Source organism: Pongo pygmaeus, chromosome 2 (assembly GCF_028885625.2).
Source record: "Pongo pygmaeus isolate AG05252 chromosome 2, NHGRI_mPonPyg2-v2.0_pri, whole genome shotgun sequence".
NCBI classification, from domain to species: Eukaryota; Metazoa; Chordata; class Mammalia; order Primates; family Hominidae; genus Pongo; species Pongo pygmaeus.
In genome coordinates, this window is record NC_085930.1 from 126507507 (window position 1) to 126522994 (window position 15488).

At 39.1% G+C, this 15488-nt stretch overlaps 1 protein-coding gene across 17 annotated transcripts in view; it reads left to right on the forward strand.

Moving 5' to 3' along the window:
- Nucleotides 1-15488, forward strand: part of NEK10 (NIMA related kinase 10) — a 264785-nt gene that overhangs the window by 915 nt on the left and 248382 nt on the right. For 2 of the 17 annotated variants that reach the window (XM_054479800.2, XM_054479797.2), the window contains exon 2: nucleotides 11595-11728. The exons of 13 other annotated variants lie outside the window; for them this stretch is intronic. The gene's annotated coding sequence lies outside the window, so the exon portion shown is untranslated. Of the gene's footprint in view, nucleotides 1-929; nucleotides 970-11594; nucleotides 11729-15488 lie in introns of all 17 variants that reach the window. 2 more of the 17 variants (XM_063662104.1, XM_063662105.1) reach the window with 1 other exon arrangement.

The following is a 15488-nucleotide window of genomic DNA, read 5'->3' on the forward strand; positions in this document are numbered from 1 at the left end:
GACTATCCCTTCTTAATAGGTGTTGAATCACTTCCTACATTACCATCTCTATTTTTACTGTCTCAATTTCCACCGTCTCTTGGTTAAATTCAACACCCATCTGGCTTCTCCGATTCTAGTCTGGCCTTATCTATCTAATCCACTTTTTTTCCCACAATTGTTAAACTGATTTTTTTTTTTTTTTTTTTTTTTTTTTTTTTTTAGAAGGAGTCTTGCTGTGTTGCCAGGCTGGAGTGCAGTGGAGCGATCTCAGCTCACTGCAGCCTCTGCCTTCCGGGTTCAACCAGTTCTCATGCCTCAGCCTCCAGAGAGCTGGGATTACAGGCGCAAGCCACTACGCCTGGATAATTTTTGTATTTTTAGTAGAGAAGGGGTTACACCGTGTTGGCCAGGCTGGTCTCGAACTCCTGATCTCAGGTGATCCACCCACCTCAGCCTCCCAAAGTGCTGGAATTACAGGGGTGAGCCACCGTGCCCGGCTAAACTGATTTTTTTAAAGCGCACATAAGGGCATTTCCCTTCCCTACTTAAAGTCCTGCCATGATTCCCCATTACCCTAATCCAATCTTTAGTTAGGCCTTCTATCAGCAGTTCCATTTTGATTGTTCCCAGAATATGTCACATTCTCTCCTGTGTGTAATTATCTCACCTGTTGCTCACACTGCCTGGAATTGACTTTCCTTTTTGCACCCCCACACTCCTGCTCTCACTCCCCAATCATTTTCTGTATGTTGCTTGATTACTGTTTCTTTCTCTAGACTGCCTCTGTGACGGCAAACGCCATCTTTGTCTCAGTCACTATTGTTATATATATCCAGGATTTAGCCCAGTACAAGACATCGTAACAGGTGTTCAACAAATACTTGTTAACTGATTGAATCTCTAAAATGAGAAGTTACTGTTTGCCATGGTATCTTTATTTCTTCCAGAAAAGTCAGAAATGGCCAATGAAGCTTTTGGTTATAAAAGGTAAATGTTGAAAAAATGTTATAAAAGGTACAGGTTTTACTTTAATTTCAAGTCCCTTAGTAATTGGAAACTACTTCAATTCACAGTTTATAGTTCAAGGCATAATCATTATCATGGTAGCTGTTATTATATGACATAAGCTTAAAATGGTAAAGAGAGAGAGAGACAGTACAGCATGGTTTGCAAGAGCTAAGCTTTGGAGTCATACATACATGGGTTTGAATCCTAGCTCTAGCATTTTAGTTGTGTAATATAACAAATTACTTCGCCTCTAGTCAGATTCTTTATCTGCACAATGGGCATATAATAGCACCTAGCTCATAGGATTGTTTTAAAGATTATATGTACATAATTCATACCAAAGGTATGGTGCTTTATATATAGTAAGCTTTCACATTTAAAAATGAACACACTGGGCCAGGCATGGTGGCTCATGCCGTGAATCCCAGCACTTTGGGACAATGAGGTGGGTGGATCACCTGAGGTCAGCAGTTCAAGATCAGCCTGGCTCACATGGTGAAACCCCATCTCTACAAAAAATACAAAATTAGCTGGGCGTGGTGGCACACACCTGTAATCCCCGCTACTTGGGAGGCTGAAGCAGGAGAATCCCTTGAACCGGCAGGCAGAGGTTGCAGTGAGCCAAGATCATGCCACTGCTGAACAGCCTGGGCAACAAAGAGTGAAACTTTGTCTCAAAAAAAAAAAAAAAAAAAAAAAAAAAAAATGAACACACTGAAGTCTAGAGATGCTAAATTGTCATGGTCAGTTTACAAAAGGTAAAAATCAATCTTTTGATTCAGTCAAGTGTAATTTCTAGGACACCATCCTGTTGTTATAGTACTTGATCACAAACTTTTGTGTTTGGTGACAGCTCTGATACAGCTCAGAGTCTCAATCATTCAGTGAGTATTTATTGACCATCTAATGGGTTTGGGGCTTCATGCCCAGTGAGGGTGAGCCAAAAGACAGTGCAACAAATAAAGTCTTCAGGAGGTGGAAGAAGGGCCTGGAATGTTACTCTGCCTGTCAGAGCCAGTCAAGCTTTGAGGTTGAAGTCAAAGTGAACTGGGTTGAGCACTTGGATAGGCAGAGAGAAGCTGGAGGTTCATCCAGACAGTCAGCAAATATTTATTGAACACCTGGGCCTTCAGCAGTGAACAAAACAAAGGCACTATTCTCTTAGGACAGTTCTCAGGGCACAGTAGAGCAGAGTTCACAGAACACAGATTCTTGAGCCAGACTGCTTGGGTTCTAATCCTAGCTCCCCAAATCCTAGATATGGGATTGGCAAGTTACTTAATCTTTCTGCACCTCAGTTTCCTCATCTGTAAAATGGGGTGGTTGTGAACATTACATGAATTAATATGGAAAAATTTCTTAGAACAGTGGTCAGTATGCCTTGGGAGCATGTAAATGTTATTTATTTGTATTATGTTCTATTTGGAACACAATACAAGGAGAGAAATAAGTAAAGCAGGATGAAGGAATAGTAATCATCAGCTTGTGGATAGGGTGTATGGCTTGGATTTGGGAATAAGTCTTACATTTTGAAATATTTCATCTTCTAGATGAAAGTGAACTTTAAACAAACTTATGTATATGCCTGATATGTATCATGATTTAAGAAACGGGAATGGCCAGGCACGATGGCTCACTTTGGGAGGCCAAGGCGGGAGGATCACTTGAGGTCAGGAGATTGAGACCGGCCTGGCCAACATGGTGAAACCCCGTCTCTACTAAAAACACAAAAATTAGCCAGGTGTGGTGACGTGTGCTGGTAATCCCAGCTACTCTGGAGGCTGAGGCAGGAGAATCACTTGAACCCAGGAGGAGGAGGTTGCAGTGAGCCGAGATCGTGCCACTGCACTCCAGCCTGGGCAACAGAGCGAGACTCCGTCTCGAAAAAAAAAAAAAAAAAAAACCCAACCAAAAAACCAAAAAAACAAAAACAAAAAAACAGGAATATGAGCACTGGATAAAACACATAGTTTTTCATTTGGTAAAATAATTACTTATCTATAGGTCAAACTCCCCTCATCTCAGCTAAAATCTGCCATGGTCATAATGAAAATCATGGACTTAAGTCCATAGAGTTGGCATCAGTTCAAAGCTTATTAAATATTGTATTAGAAATAGTTATGATAGACACAGATTCTAGCTTCAAAGCAGTCAGCAGAATCAAAGTGACAAAATGACAATTGACTGGCTCATGTCTACCAAAGATACCTAAGCCCTCCTGTAAAAATTAAAGTAAAAACTACAAGCAGGACAGATAAAGCACAGCAGCCATAACACTGACCTTGGGCCATCAGGAAAAAGTTGCACAGTATTTAGTATATTTTGCAAAAGACAGGGAATTGTTAATATGAAAAGTATGAACAAAATAATATTTGTTTATTAAAGAAGTAAATATTTATGTAGAAAATTCACTTAGGTGAATAGAGAGCTGGATAAATGCCACCAATAAATGAGAGTTAGTACTGCATTAGATTAACAGGAAGGGTTCTGCCTGGCTTCAAATCTCCGCTCTGCCGCTTACCAGCTGTGGGACCTTGGCAAACGAATGAACCTCACTGGGCCTCATTTCCTTCGTGTGTAAATTAGGGACAGTAAGAGTAGCTACCTTACAGATTCATTAGGAGTGTTACGTTAGGTAATGTATAGAAAGCACTTAGAACAGTGCTGGCACCACCATGTAAATGTTTGCTCTTATTATGACTGTTGTTATTACTAGGTATGAGATCTTGGCCAAGTTCCTTGACATTTTAGTGCCTCAGTTTCTTCATCTGTAAGTTGGAGATATAATACTAATCACCTCAAAGGGTTGTTTTGAGGATTAAATGAATATACTAATGTGCTTGTGAGAATAACCCTTAATAGGGTTTTAAAAATTAAAATGAAAACCATTTGTGACATTGAATTTAAATGCTATTTTTAATTTTATCTCTAGTATTTTTCATTAATGAGTCAAAGTCAATGAATATAGACAAATGATTTAAAATAAATACACGGCCAGGTGCTGTGGCTCACGCCTGTAATCCCAGCACTTCGGGAGGCCAAGGCAGGTGGATCAGCTGAGGTCAGGACTTTGAGACCAGCCTGGCCAACATGGTGAAACCCCGCCTCTACTAAAAATACAAAAAAAAAAATTTAGCTGGGCATGGTGGTGGGCGCCTGCAATTCCAGCCACTCGGGAGGCTGAGGCAGGAGAATCGCTATCGCTTGAACCTGGGAGGCAGAGGTTGCAGTGAGCCGAGATTGTGCCACTGCACTCCAGCCTGGGCGACAAGAGCAAAACTCCATCTCAAAAAATAAATAAATAAAATAAATTAAATACACGAACTCTTCAAATGAAGTAATATTATTACCAGCCTGGGCGACATAGTGAGACCGCACTTTCCACACACACACACAAAAGATAATACTTACAACAGCTATCATAACAGTAACATATTTCTCTAGTTGTTGACGGTTCTAAAGGGGTGTCACTCTATTTTATTTAGTCCTGACTACCACCTTGTCATAGGCATGTTGTTATTTCTAATTTTCGGTCAATGAGAAAATAATCAGAGAAGTACAGTGACATTTCTGAGGTCACTCATTGGGCAAGTGGAAACCAAGTCTCCTCTACCCCTGTTATTCTTTTTGACTATATTCCAGTGGTGTAACCAGAAGAATTCACATTCCCAGACTTGTCAACTTGCATCAGTGGAGACAGTGGCTTTCATATAATACACATGTGTATGCTACACTTGACACAATGTGAATACTCATCTTTCCTTTAGGAAACCTTGTTGTCCTGTTCATGTATACTTGAGGTAGTCCATCTTTAACATCAATGTAATACTTTCTATTCTTTTCTTTGTGGCTTTCTTGTATTTATAGAGAGATTTTGTCAAATCAACATGCTGCAATCACTGGATACTAGTCAGCTGGGGCAAACTTATTTGCTGTTCTTTTTCGTTGTCTTTACTCTCCATATCTACATCATGATATTCCAGTTATATTTGGAGCTTCCCAATCACATTTAACTTTGGATTTGTTCATTGACTGATTCATTCAGCAATTATTTATTAAATCCCTCTTTTGTTGTAAACTACAAAGTATGTGCTAGATACTGGGAATGAGCCAAAAAGCTGTCCTCCATATGCTTGACTAGTTTACTGTAAACTAATGGAGATGGACATATGTATTTATTGAATTATGACCTGAATCAGCCTCTTTGTCAAAAGCTACAAGGCAATGCTTGGCAGGGTTGTGACCCTGTCTAGGAGTTCAGCCCAAAGAATGGATACTTCAGTTGAGACATCCAGCCTTTCCATACCACTGTAGCCCTTGAGTCCAGGAGTAAAGGCCTGGGGATATTCAGGAGAAGTAACTCTGTGGTGGCAGTTCAGGACCAAGTGTGAGTAGCAGCTGGCTAGGCGGCCAGGAGCGTCAATTGCATGCAGCACCTCGCAGACCTTGGTAAATTTTCTTTTTATCCCAGGAGAAATGGGAAGCATATAAGGGCATAATTGGTCAAATATGTACCATGAAAAGAGTGCTTTTGTTGATGTGTGGAGATAGTTTTTTTGTTGTAGTTGGGGAGAGGGAGAAATTGGAAGTTGGGAGATCATTTAGGAAGTGATAATGGTAGTTCAGGTGAGCACTGATGTAAGTTTGGACTAGGGCGTTGGCAGTGAGGGTGGAAGATAAGTGTCATATTTAATAGAAAAATAGGACTTAGTAGCCAAATATCAGATACGCGGGTGAGGAAGAGGAAGGTGTCATTTTTCTGACGTCCATGCCAAAGGACTCTCTCTTATTTGAGACTATTTGAGACAGGATGAATGAATGTGTTAGGTTGGCGCAAAAGTAATTGCGGTTTTTGCTATTGAAAGTAATGGCAAAAACCGCAATTACTTTTGCGCCCACCTAATATGTTTGCATTCTCCTTGCCTCATATAATTACCTCTGGTGTTCCTGCTACTTAATGCAGTTCTTTGAATTCCGTGAACACTCTAACATTACCTCAGGTCAATTCCTCTTTATCCGAAAGAGTTGGCCAAAGATTAATGGAATGTGATTATAAGCTGAATGATCAGCATATAGATGTTTTACATTTCCAAGAATAGCATTGCTTCCAAACTCCTTAGCCATTAGGAGTTCCATAAGCTGGCTTGCAGACTGAAGGCTGCCACTTACTCCTTTTCCCAACACTCGCCTTCTTCCAGATCCTTCACCTCCAGCTCCACTCATCTACTCACTGTCTCCTCAAGCCACTTTCAGCATCTTGCCTGCATCCCTGTGTTCACTGGCCAGGCCCGTTGTTCACCCCCCTGCCCATCCTTCTGGACCTTCTTCAAGTTCGCTGTTCACAAAATCTTTCTATAATCTTTCCTCTGATTTCATTCAGTTTATAATCTCATTCGGACTTTTTTTTTTTTTTTTTTTTTTGCTTTGTGACACTTCTAGTGTTCTTATTTAATCCATTGTATTTGCCTGAACCATTAAAAAATGTCTTCTTTTACAAAGAGACATTATCAGCAGTTTCATATGCTTTACCCTACATATTTATGATTTCCCACACACATTGGATTGTAAAGAGATTTTTTTTTGGTAGTGCCCAGGGGTCTTGTGAACAGTCAGAGCACAGTAAATAATAAAATGCACTTGAAATAAAATGTTATTAGATGAAATTCAATTTTATTTTATAGCTCAGAAAGTACTTCTAGTTTTTGCAGTGCCACCAAACATACGAACATCAATTTGCTGATTCAGTCTTCTCTTCACTTGGGAAAGTTCTAGGGGTTTGGGTTGAATCTGTACTTACTTCATTACTTATTACAATGATGGTTAACTATTTTATTGGAAGACATTATGGACCATGTCTTATTCAGTGTTGTGTCCTCAGTGCCTGGCATATATTAGGGACTCAATAAATATTTCTTGGAGTAACGAATAAATATAATTCTCACCTTTCTGTTTCTCACAAAATCAGGAAATAGAATATACTCTTATTCTATTTGGGGTCAATGAGAAAGAGAAATTTAGTGTGCTACTTTATTTATTTTTGTTGACGGGTTAATATAAATTCTTCCTTCACATCATCTGGACCTTTTCTCCTCTTTTCAATATCGCTACTTAATATGTAAGTCTCAGGTTCATTTGCTCTAACACAGGCACATTGTAAACCATATGATGAGTAGAATTGGATGCTGTAGCAGCTACGCAAGGCACAGACATAGCATACCACAAATATCATTATGCAATGACAATGGAGGGGATCCACAGAATCTACATTTATATCTGCAGATTTCCCTTTACAATAAAAGATATGAGTTGGAATGAGAATAAGTCAGGAAATAGGGAGGTTATAGTGGTATCTGTTGCACATATTCTAGTTAATTTTGGAGCAGCACTCAGACCAACTTGGGTCAGTATTAGCCAGAGGAAAATGAAAGTCAGCACTTAAAGGAGTGTCCATCATCATAGCAGGTGGTCAGTAACTATTTGGAGGATTAAGTGAGAGAGGGTTAGAATACTATTAGAATTCTTGGTTCCTTTTATCCCCAAGTGCTTGTTTACATATAAAATAGAAAATTGCTTAAAGTATTGGCTATTTGCACAAGGAAGGTGGTAAATGTACTGACTCAGGAGCAAGGCCATGATAATAATGCTTGTCCTTAGCTGACGACACAGTCCTGCCCTTGGAGATTCTGTACCAACCGTGTCTTTGTTTACCACGCTATGATGATTAAAATACACCACCTACATATTTCACATGAGTGAACCAGGATGAATGAATGGATGTTTGCAAGCACCCCAGGGTCCAGGAGGTGAAGTTATGCAAACATCAGTTGTTATTATATCACCCTCTGCCCTTGGCTAAGGACCAATATCAACAAGTTCTCTTTTTCCCATCTGCCTTAGAGTTTTCCATGAAGATTTAGATCCTGAAGGTGAAGTGCGCTTTGTTCTCCTTCTACTCCTAAAGATGCAGTGTGGCCTTTGACACATTTTTCCTCTCTGGGTCTTAATTTCCTCCTCTAGTAGAAGGGAGCTGAATCATGGTCTGCAACTGGTGACCTGTAGATTTGTTTTGTTATTTTGTGCAAGTGTCTTGTCTTGTTTTGCTTCATTTTAATGTGCTTTTGAATCCCTCTTGGGAGAATGTGCCTTCTCAGGTGTGACCGAAGCTCTACCACTGTCTACACCTGTCTTCATTCATTTACATTCTGTTCTTGGGCCTGGAGGGTGTTAGACGTCCTGATACTGCATGTTCTCTGAGGCTTATTCTTGTCATAGCTGTCTCTTTTCTGCTAACTCCACATATAGTTCCCATTGAAGAACAATAACAATGTAATATAAGGGATAAAATCAAGACAACAGTTTAGACTAGAGAACCAGATGTCCTTTTTAAACTGTAATGGGTATTAGCAAGTTAAGTTTCTTACAGGATTTCCTCAACTTTTTGCTCACCTTATTTTGAAAATGTGTGCGTGTTTGTTTATTTTCCAGCAATTTGACCAATTTAACTTGACATTTTCTGTGGAGGATTTATAGTTTTCTAAAGCATACATAATTTGAAAAGTCCAAGCACTATATATTTGTGAGATTTAGTGCAAATATTCTTTGCAAAAAGAAAATTGTTTCTTTATTCTCAAAGCACTTAACTATATAAACCGCTGAAGTGGTGAATACATTTTAAGTGTGTATTTTGAAATAATTTTAGACTTAACATAAAAACTGCAGAAACAGCACAGAATTCCCATATACCCTTCACTCAGCTTCCCTCAATGTTGACATTTGCCATCGCCGTGTTACAGTCATCAAAACTGAGAACTAAACATTTAACCAGTGCATTTTAACATGTTTGTCTTATCTCTGGCTGCTCTATGTGAATTTTCATCTTATTTTAACTACTTTTCTCAAAGAATCACTATTAGAGGAATTTTTAGAAAAATATCTACAGTAAAGGAATTAGAGAAATGGTTTTCCATTTTCTACTTCTAGTTAGTTACGGGGCTGAAATTTCTCTAAATTCTTTTAATATGTCTCTTTGAAAACAGAACTGTAACTTGTCATCTAAAATGAAAGGTTAATCATTATTCATCAGAAGAAACAGAGACTTCTTGTCAGTACAGGAAGTTCTAACTTCCTTTTGTGGTAGGGTTCATTGCAGTTTATTTTAGTGCTTTTTTCAAAATTGTCAAATTTGTCAAAATTGACATAGCCAAAGTGGTAATTAACTTTAATCTGATGTATTTTCACTGTTATTACTTTATTTTTGATTGATTGATTGATTTTGATTTTTTTTTTTTTTTTTTTGAAACGGAGTTTCATTCTGTTGTCCAGGCTGGAGTGCAGTGGCACTATCTCGGCTCACTGCAACCTCTGCCTCCTGGGTTCAGGTGATTCTCCTGCCTCAGCCTCCTGAGTAACTGGGACTACAGGCGTGCACCACCACACCTGGCTGATTTTTGTGTTTTTAGTAGAGACGGTGTTTCACCATGTTGGTCAGCCTGGTCTCGAACTGACCTCGGGTGATCTGCCTGCCTTGGCCTCCCAAAGTGTTGGGATTACAGGCATAAGCCACCACTCCCTGGCCTGTTATTACTTTATAAGTACTGTTTTTAACCATTAGTAAATGTAGTAAATAAAATGGAGTATTTACAAGGATGCAACCTAAGTGATTAGTAGGAAAAAAAATATATTTGTGGATTTGTAGGCAATTTACTATAATGATTCAAATGACTCTGTTTCATATTTAGTAAATATGAGGCCACCTGAGGATCTTTTGAGTAGCTAAGGCAACCATGGAATAAAAACGGGTTTCTGGGTAGAGATCTGAAAACCATATCACAAATACTCCCTATGTTATTTAGTTAGTAGGTTAATATTGCACAATTTAGATTAATTACACTCATTTAGGTAATTTTGCCATGGCATGTGTTTCTTTCTCTGTCACATGTGTTTACTCAGCAATTACCAAGACATCACGAGCAAATGAGGTGCGTCTCTAGGGACTTCTTTAGCATTAACCCAAATTTCAAACAATAGAGGATAGAAATTACTTCTGAGAGTTTCTTTTAAAAAATGGATTTAAAAATTCAACAATGAATCATAACTGTGATTATAGCTGTACTTGTCTAGGGCTGTAAGCACCAAACCCTGAGGTTTGGAAAAGTCTCTTCTTTCCCATCTGAGATGGTGTTCAGGTCCCGTGACTGAGGTGTACAAAAAAAGCAAAGACACCAGAAGTTTCTGTTTTTAAAGTAGCATGCCTTTGGTTTTTATATATAATCTTTCACTACTGTGACTACTCCCTATATAAAAAAATAACAAACTTAATTTCCACCGTCTCATTAGAATGGAAGAAAAACCCATATAGGTACAAGTGTTTGGGTAGAAAATTCTCTAACACTTATTTTACAGATAAGGCCAAAAGTTTTTGTAGAAAGCCAACGTTTTTGGCCTAATCTCATTGGTAAAATAAGCGTTAGAGAATCAGTGGTTTTCTATTTTTATTTTTAGCAATAGAATCCTTTTCTCTAATGAAGCTGTATGCAGAACCCCAGAGAAATAAGATTGCTTTGGTTTAAATGGAGAGTCCACCTTGAGCTTTAACTGCTTGGCCACAGTTCTCCTTTCCTAGCCTCACTCTCGCCCTCTCCTGGTTGTCATGGAATTGTCAATTTCTGGGTTAGTCCCCTCAGACTCTGTACTTAGGGCTGTGGTTCTCAATTAGAGATTCATCTAGGGTTGCTGTGAAAACAGTTTTGTTACTTAAAAAGATAGACTTTAATAATCCAGACCAGTGGTATTCAGGGGATATTCAGACTGGTGTGTTACTGGTCCATGAGCAGATAAAGACAGAAATTGAGAGTAAGCGTTTAGAAATATTTACAGCACTTCAGCATTGCCAGGACATCTTAGGCACATCACCAGTGGCGTTGTCTCACTGAACAGGATTTGAACCAAAAGTATCAGTCCATAAAAGATTGGAAATTTAAAAGAGTTCTTTATTACAGATAATTTCAGAAGCACAGCGATGAGTATTTTCTTATATAGAACTCTAAGTTTCCCCCAATGACTGAATAATTCCTGAATGTGCTCAGGATTATTACAACATCACAAATGCTCATCAACTGATTTTATTTATAAAAGAGCTTTATGAGCAATTTGTTGACCTAAAAAAGTAATGACACAGGTTTTTTTAAAAAAATAATCCTTTTATCCGTTCATCCATTTATTAGGCATTGCATTCAATAAATATTTATTATTTGCCTACAACTCACCGTTCTCTGGTGAATAATGGAAGCCCAGTTCCTGGCCTTCTGTGGTAATAAGGCAATTGCAACATTAAAACCTCCCAGAGCAAACCCATACATTTGATATTGCATTTTCCTGATTACCACATAATAATAATATGTGAGGAGTATAGGCTGCTCTGGGGGCATCGAGAAGGAGCACCAGACTTGGGATGTCAGGGGAGGTTCTAAGCCTCAAAATAAGTAACTGTTAAAAGCAAATAACTCGCAAAATAAGTCACTCCTTACAGATTGTGATACATATTTTTTGAGGGCTTATGCCATGCTTACACTGTGTCATGCACTATGTGCTGTTCTATGTGTCAGGGACATATTTGTGGATGAAACAGACACAGTCCCCGCTGTATGAGGCTTATAAGCTAGTTCAAAGAAGTCAATAAATGGACGAGGGGATTTCCAATGTTGATGAACTCCAGAAGGAAAGAAAACAGAGTGCTGTGGTAAGTATGAATGTGTGGGGGTGAATATGTCACAGAGATTCATCAGAGGAGCCCCCACTTAGGAGAGCACATCTGACCTGAAACCCAAAGGATATGGAGAAGCCAGCGTGAGATTATGGGAAAAGAACAGCAAGCAGGCAGAAAGTGCTTAAGGCAAGAATATAGTTGGCATGTTCATGGGCACAAGTGGTCTTAGTCTGTTTTGTGCTGCTATGATAGAATACTACAGACTGGGGTATTTATTTATTTGTTTATTTTTAAGAGACAGGATCTTGTGCTGTTGCTCAGGCTGGAATGCAGTAACGCCATGAGGGCTCACTGCAGTGTCAACCTCCTGGGCTCAAGCAATCCTCCTGCCTCAGCTTCTTGAAGCTTGCACTACAAGTACACACCACCACACTTGGCTTATTTTTAAATTTTTTGCAGAGATAGAGTCTTGGTATATTGCCCAGGGTGGTTTCAAACTCTTGACCTTCAAACCATCCTCCCACTTCAGCCTCTGAAGGTGTTAGGAATATAGGTATGAGCCTTCATGCCTGGCAGACTAGGTAATTTATAAAGAACAGTTCTGGAGGCTGGGAAGTCCAAGATCAAGGTGCTAGTAGGCTTGGTGTCTGGTAAGTGCCCAGTCCCTGCTTCCAAGATGGAGCCTTGAATGCTGTTTTTTTCTGGAAGGGAGTCACACTTTTTCTTACATGGCAGAAGAGCAAAGAGAGAGAACTCATTCCTGAAAGCCCTTTGTAAAATGCACTAAACCCACTCATGAGGACAGACTTGTGGCTCAATTATCTCTCAAAGGTCCTACCTTTTAATACTGTTTTAGTGGCAATTAAATTTCCACATGAATTTTGGAGAGGATAGACATTCAAACCATAGCATTTGGCATGTTCGTGGGTTCATGTTTCTCTCTAGAAAGCCAACATGGCTGAAGTGGAGGAAGCAAGAGGGAGAGGGGAGGAGGCAAGCTCAGAGCAGTGAAAGTCATGGTTGGAAGCCAAGTCCAATAGGAGGACACAGGAAGGTTGGAAGCCACAGAGTGGTACGATCTGATTTACATTTTAAAGCATTCCCTGGGGTTCCTGAGGATGTAGAGGAGCAAGGGTGGAAGCAGAGAGACTGTTGAGGGGGTTGTGGCAGTCATCCAGGCAGAGAAGATGGTGGCTTGGAGTAGGGTGATAGTAGGAGTGGAAAGAAGGGAAAGCTAACTAGTTTTGCTGGTGGCTTGAATATGGGAGGTAGAGGAAAGAGAGGAGCCAAGAATGTTCCCTGAACTTTTGTCTTGAGAGCCATTGTGGTACCAGTTACCAAGATGAGGAGCACTAGGGGCATTTGGTACTAGGGGGTGGGGGTCAAGAGTTCTGTTTAGGGTATGTTAAATTTGGGATGCTCATTAGGCATCCATATGGTGACTTTGTGAATTTAGGAGGTCAGAATGGGGTTAGGGCTGAACATATAAATTTATAATTGCTGATGGTATGTAAAACCATGGGACTGCAAGAGATCCTTGGGAGAGGGGGCAGATAGAGAAGGGAAAAGGACCAAGGACTGAGCTGCTAGGACACGAGATCATACCAACGTCTGGCGAGGTCAAGCAAAGAAAGAGGGAAATTCAACTCAGTAGTTGGAAGCTAATGCAGTAGGCGATGCTTAGTTTGTATCCATAGCAAAGATCCTTTACCTTCATTATCCACAGCTTTTCCGCATGGAGTCGGTGATTTTAGTGGATTTATGTGGGCACTCTGCCCAGAGCCTCTCCCATTCCTTGGGACTGTGTGTCCTGGTATTGGCTTCAATGTTCTGCTTTAACAGCTAGATTCTGTATGTCTTTTTTAGAGGACTGCCTCTAAGTGACTTGGAGTCACTACCACAAGAGAGGAGTGCCTGGGGAGTTATGACTGAAGGCTACAGGAATATGAGAGCCAGGCTCTCTCTTCTCTCAGTTTAGACAACTCTGAGGACTAATCTACACTGCAGCATTCTTCCATGGGCTTAGACCGAAGCTACCCTCTAGAGAGCTTTTGCGTTAGCACCCTTGCCTGACCTCTATTGGGAATGCTTTCTTAATACATTGTCTGCCTTTGGGCAACTTAACATATGAACTGCCCTTCCTTCCCCCATCTCCCATTTCATATTATAGTATAGACATTAGTATAATGTAATCATTTTTGTTAATTTAAAATGGGATTAGGTTAAATATTTTAAAGCATTCCCAACTTCTCAAAGCTTTTTTTCAGAATATCTCCATTTGAGCAGCCATTAAATGGAAAGGATTTTGTTTTTTATCCTAAAGGCAATTGTCTGTTTCTGCTGATTCTGGTGAATTTGTTTACTGTTTAATTAAGTGAAACATTTCCAAAGAGTCATCTATATTCAGCCTTCCAGCTCACAGAGTACATGCTGATCTCAAACAGATATAACGATTAGATCATTATTTCCTGTTCACACACTTGTTCAATACAATTATGGAAATTAAGCAAGAGAATAAGACAGGGTGTTCAGCGAGTTTGATAGTGGTAAATGCGATCCTCTTCTAGCAGAAGAAGCCTGTGAGCTTTTCCATAGGCTCTCCTGTGCTTGTCATTGCGGCTTCTATTTTCTGCTTCTAAAACAGTCTGTAGCTATAGTTTGAGCAGGAATTTGAAGCCAACAGCAGGACAGTGTGGCTATGTAGTTTTTCTTCTGTCTTTGAGGGAAGAGTAAAGTTAGATTCTATTTATTTTGAATGGATTTCCATTTATTTTAGAACTTACGTGGCATTTTTGTATTTGCATATTAAAAACACTTGGGTCTTTTGCTTTTAAACATTACCTTACAGATCCTCCATTCTTTTTACCTCCCCTTCTCTCCCTTCTCCCTTCTCTTTCTTTCTTTTGGAGTAAAAATAGATGCTAAATCTCTACCTGAACTCCTCACAAACATGTTTTAAAGTTCATGAGTGGGTTTTTGTTTGTTTTTTTGCTTGTGGTGGAAACACATACTTGTAATAGCTTCTTTAACCTTTTAGCAGTTTTCGATCTGAGAATGGGCATAGTAAAGGGTCAATAAATATTTGTTGAATGAAAGAGGTGGTGTTATATCCTCGGTACAATCCTAAAGTGTTAATATTGTACCTTTTATTGTTGTGCTCCTGTGCTGAGAGACCCGGTCCCTGGCTCTTAATTGTAGCCCAATTATTTGTCAAAAATATGACAAATATATTGGGAAAATCATTTTTAAATCCTTAAACTGTCGTTGAGCATTTCACAAAATTAAATTTCCCTAGATTCAGTGGAAGTGAAATGCCCATTGGTACATTCCTTTTGCCTCTAAATACTTCTGAAACACTTGGATTTTGACCATAGATTTCACAATACATTGAAGCATGCTATTATAAGACAATAATGCATTCTTTTTCATGCCTGAACAACACATTGAAGTAAAACTGTGGCATTGAAGCACAGTTGGAAAATTTACATCCAGTCAAATTAAACCCATATAACACACTTAATTTTGTATTTGTTATGTAATTGAAAATATGAGCATCTTCAACTTTCTATTTCTATTCTGAAAATTAAAATAATTGCATTAGAAATTGATTAAGAAAAATAAAAGCAAACCAATTGTTCTTTGTCTATTGGCAAACCCATACTTATCTTTTGAGTGAGGGTAAAGCAGGCCCTAAATGTTCCCAATGTCCTTTGAATGATAAATAGTAAGTGGTATTCATATTAACACTTTTATTATTGTATTAGAACTAAATCTAGGTTTTCCATGTTTAAAT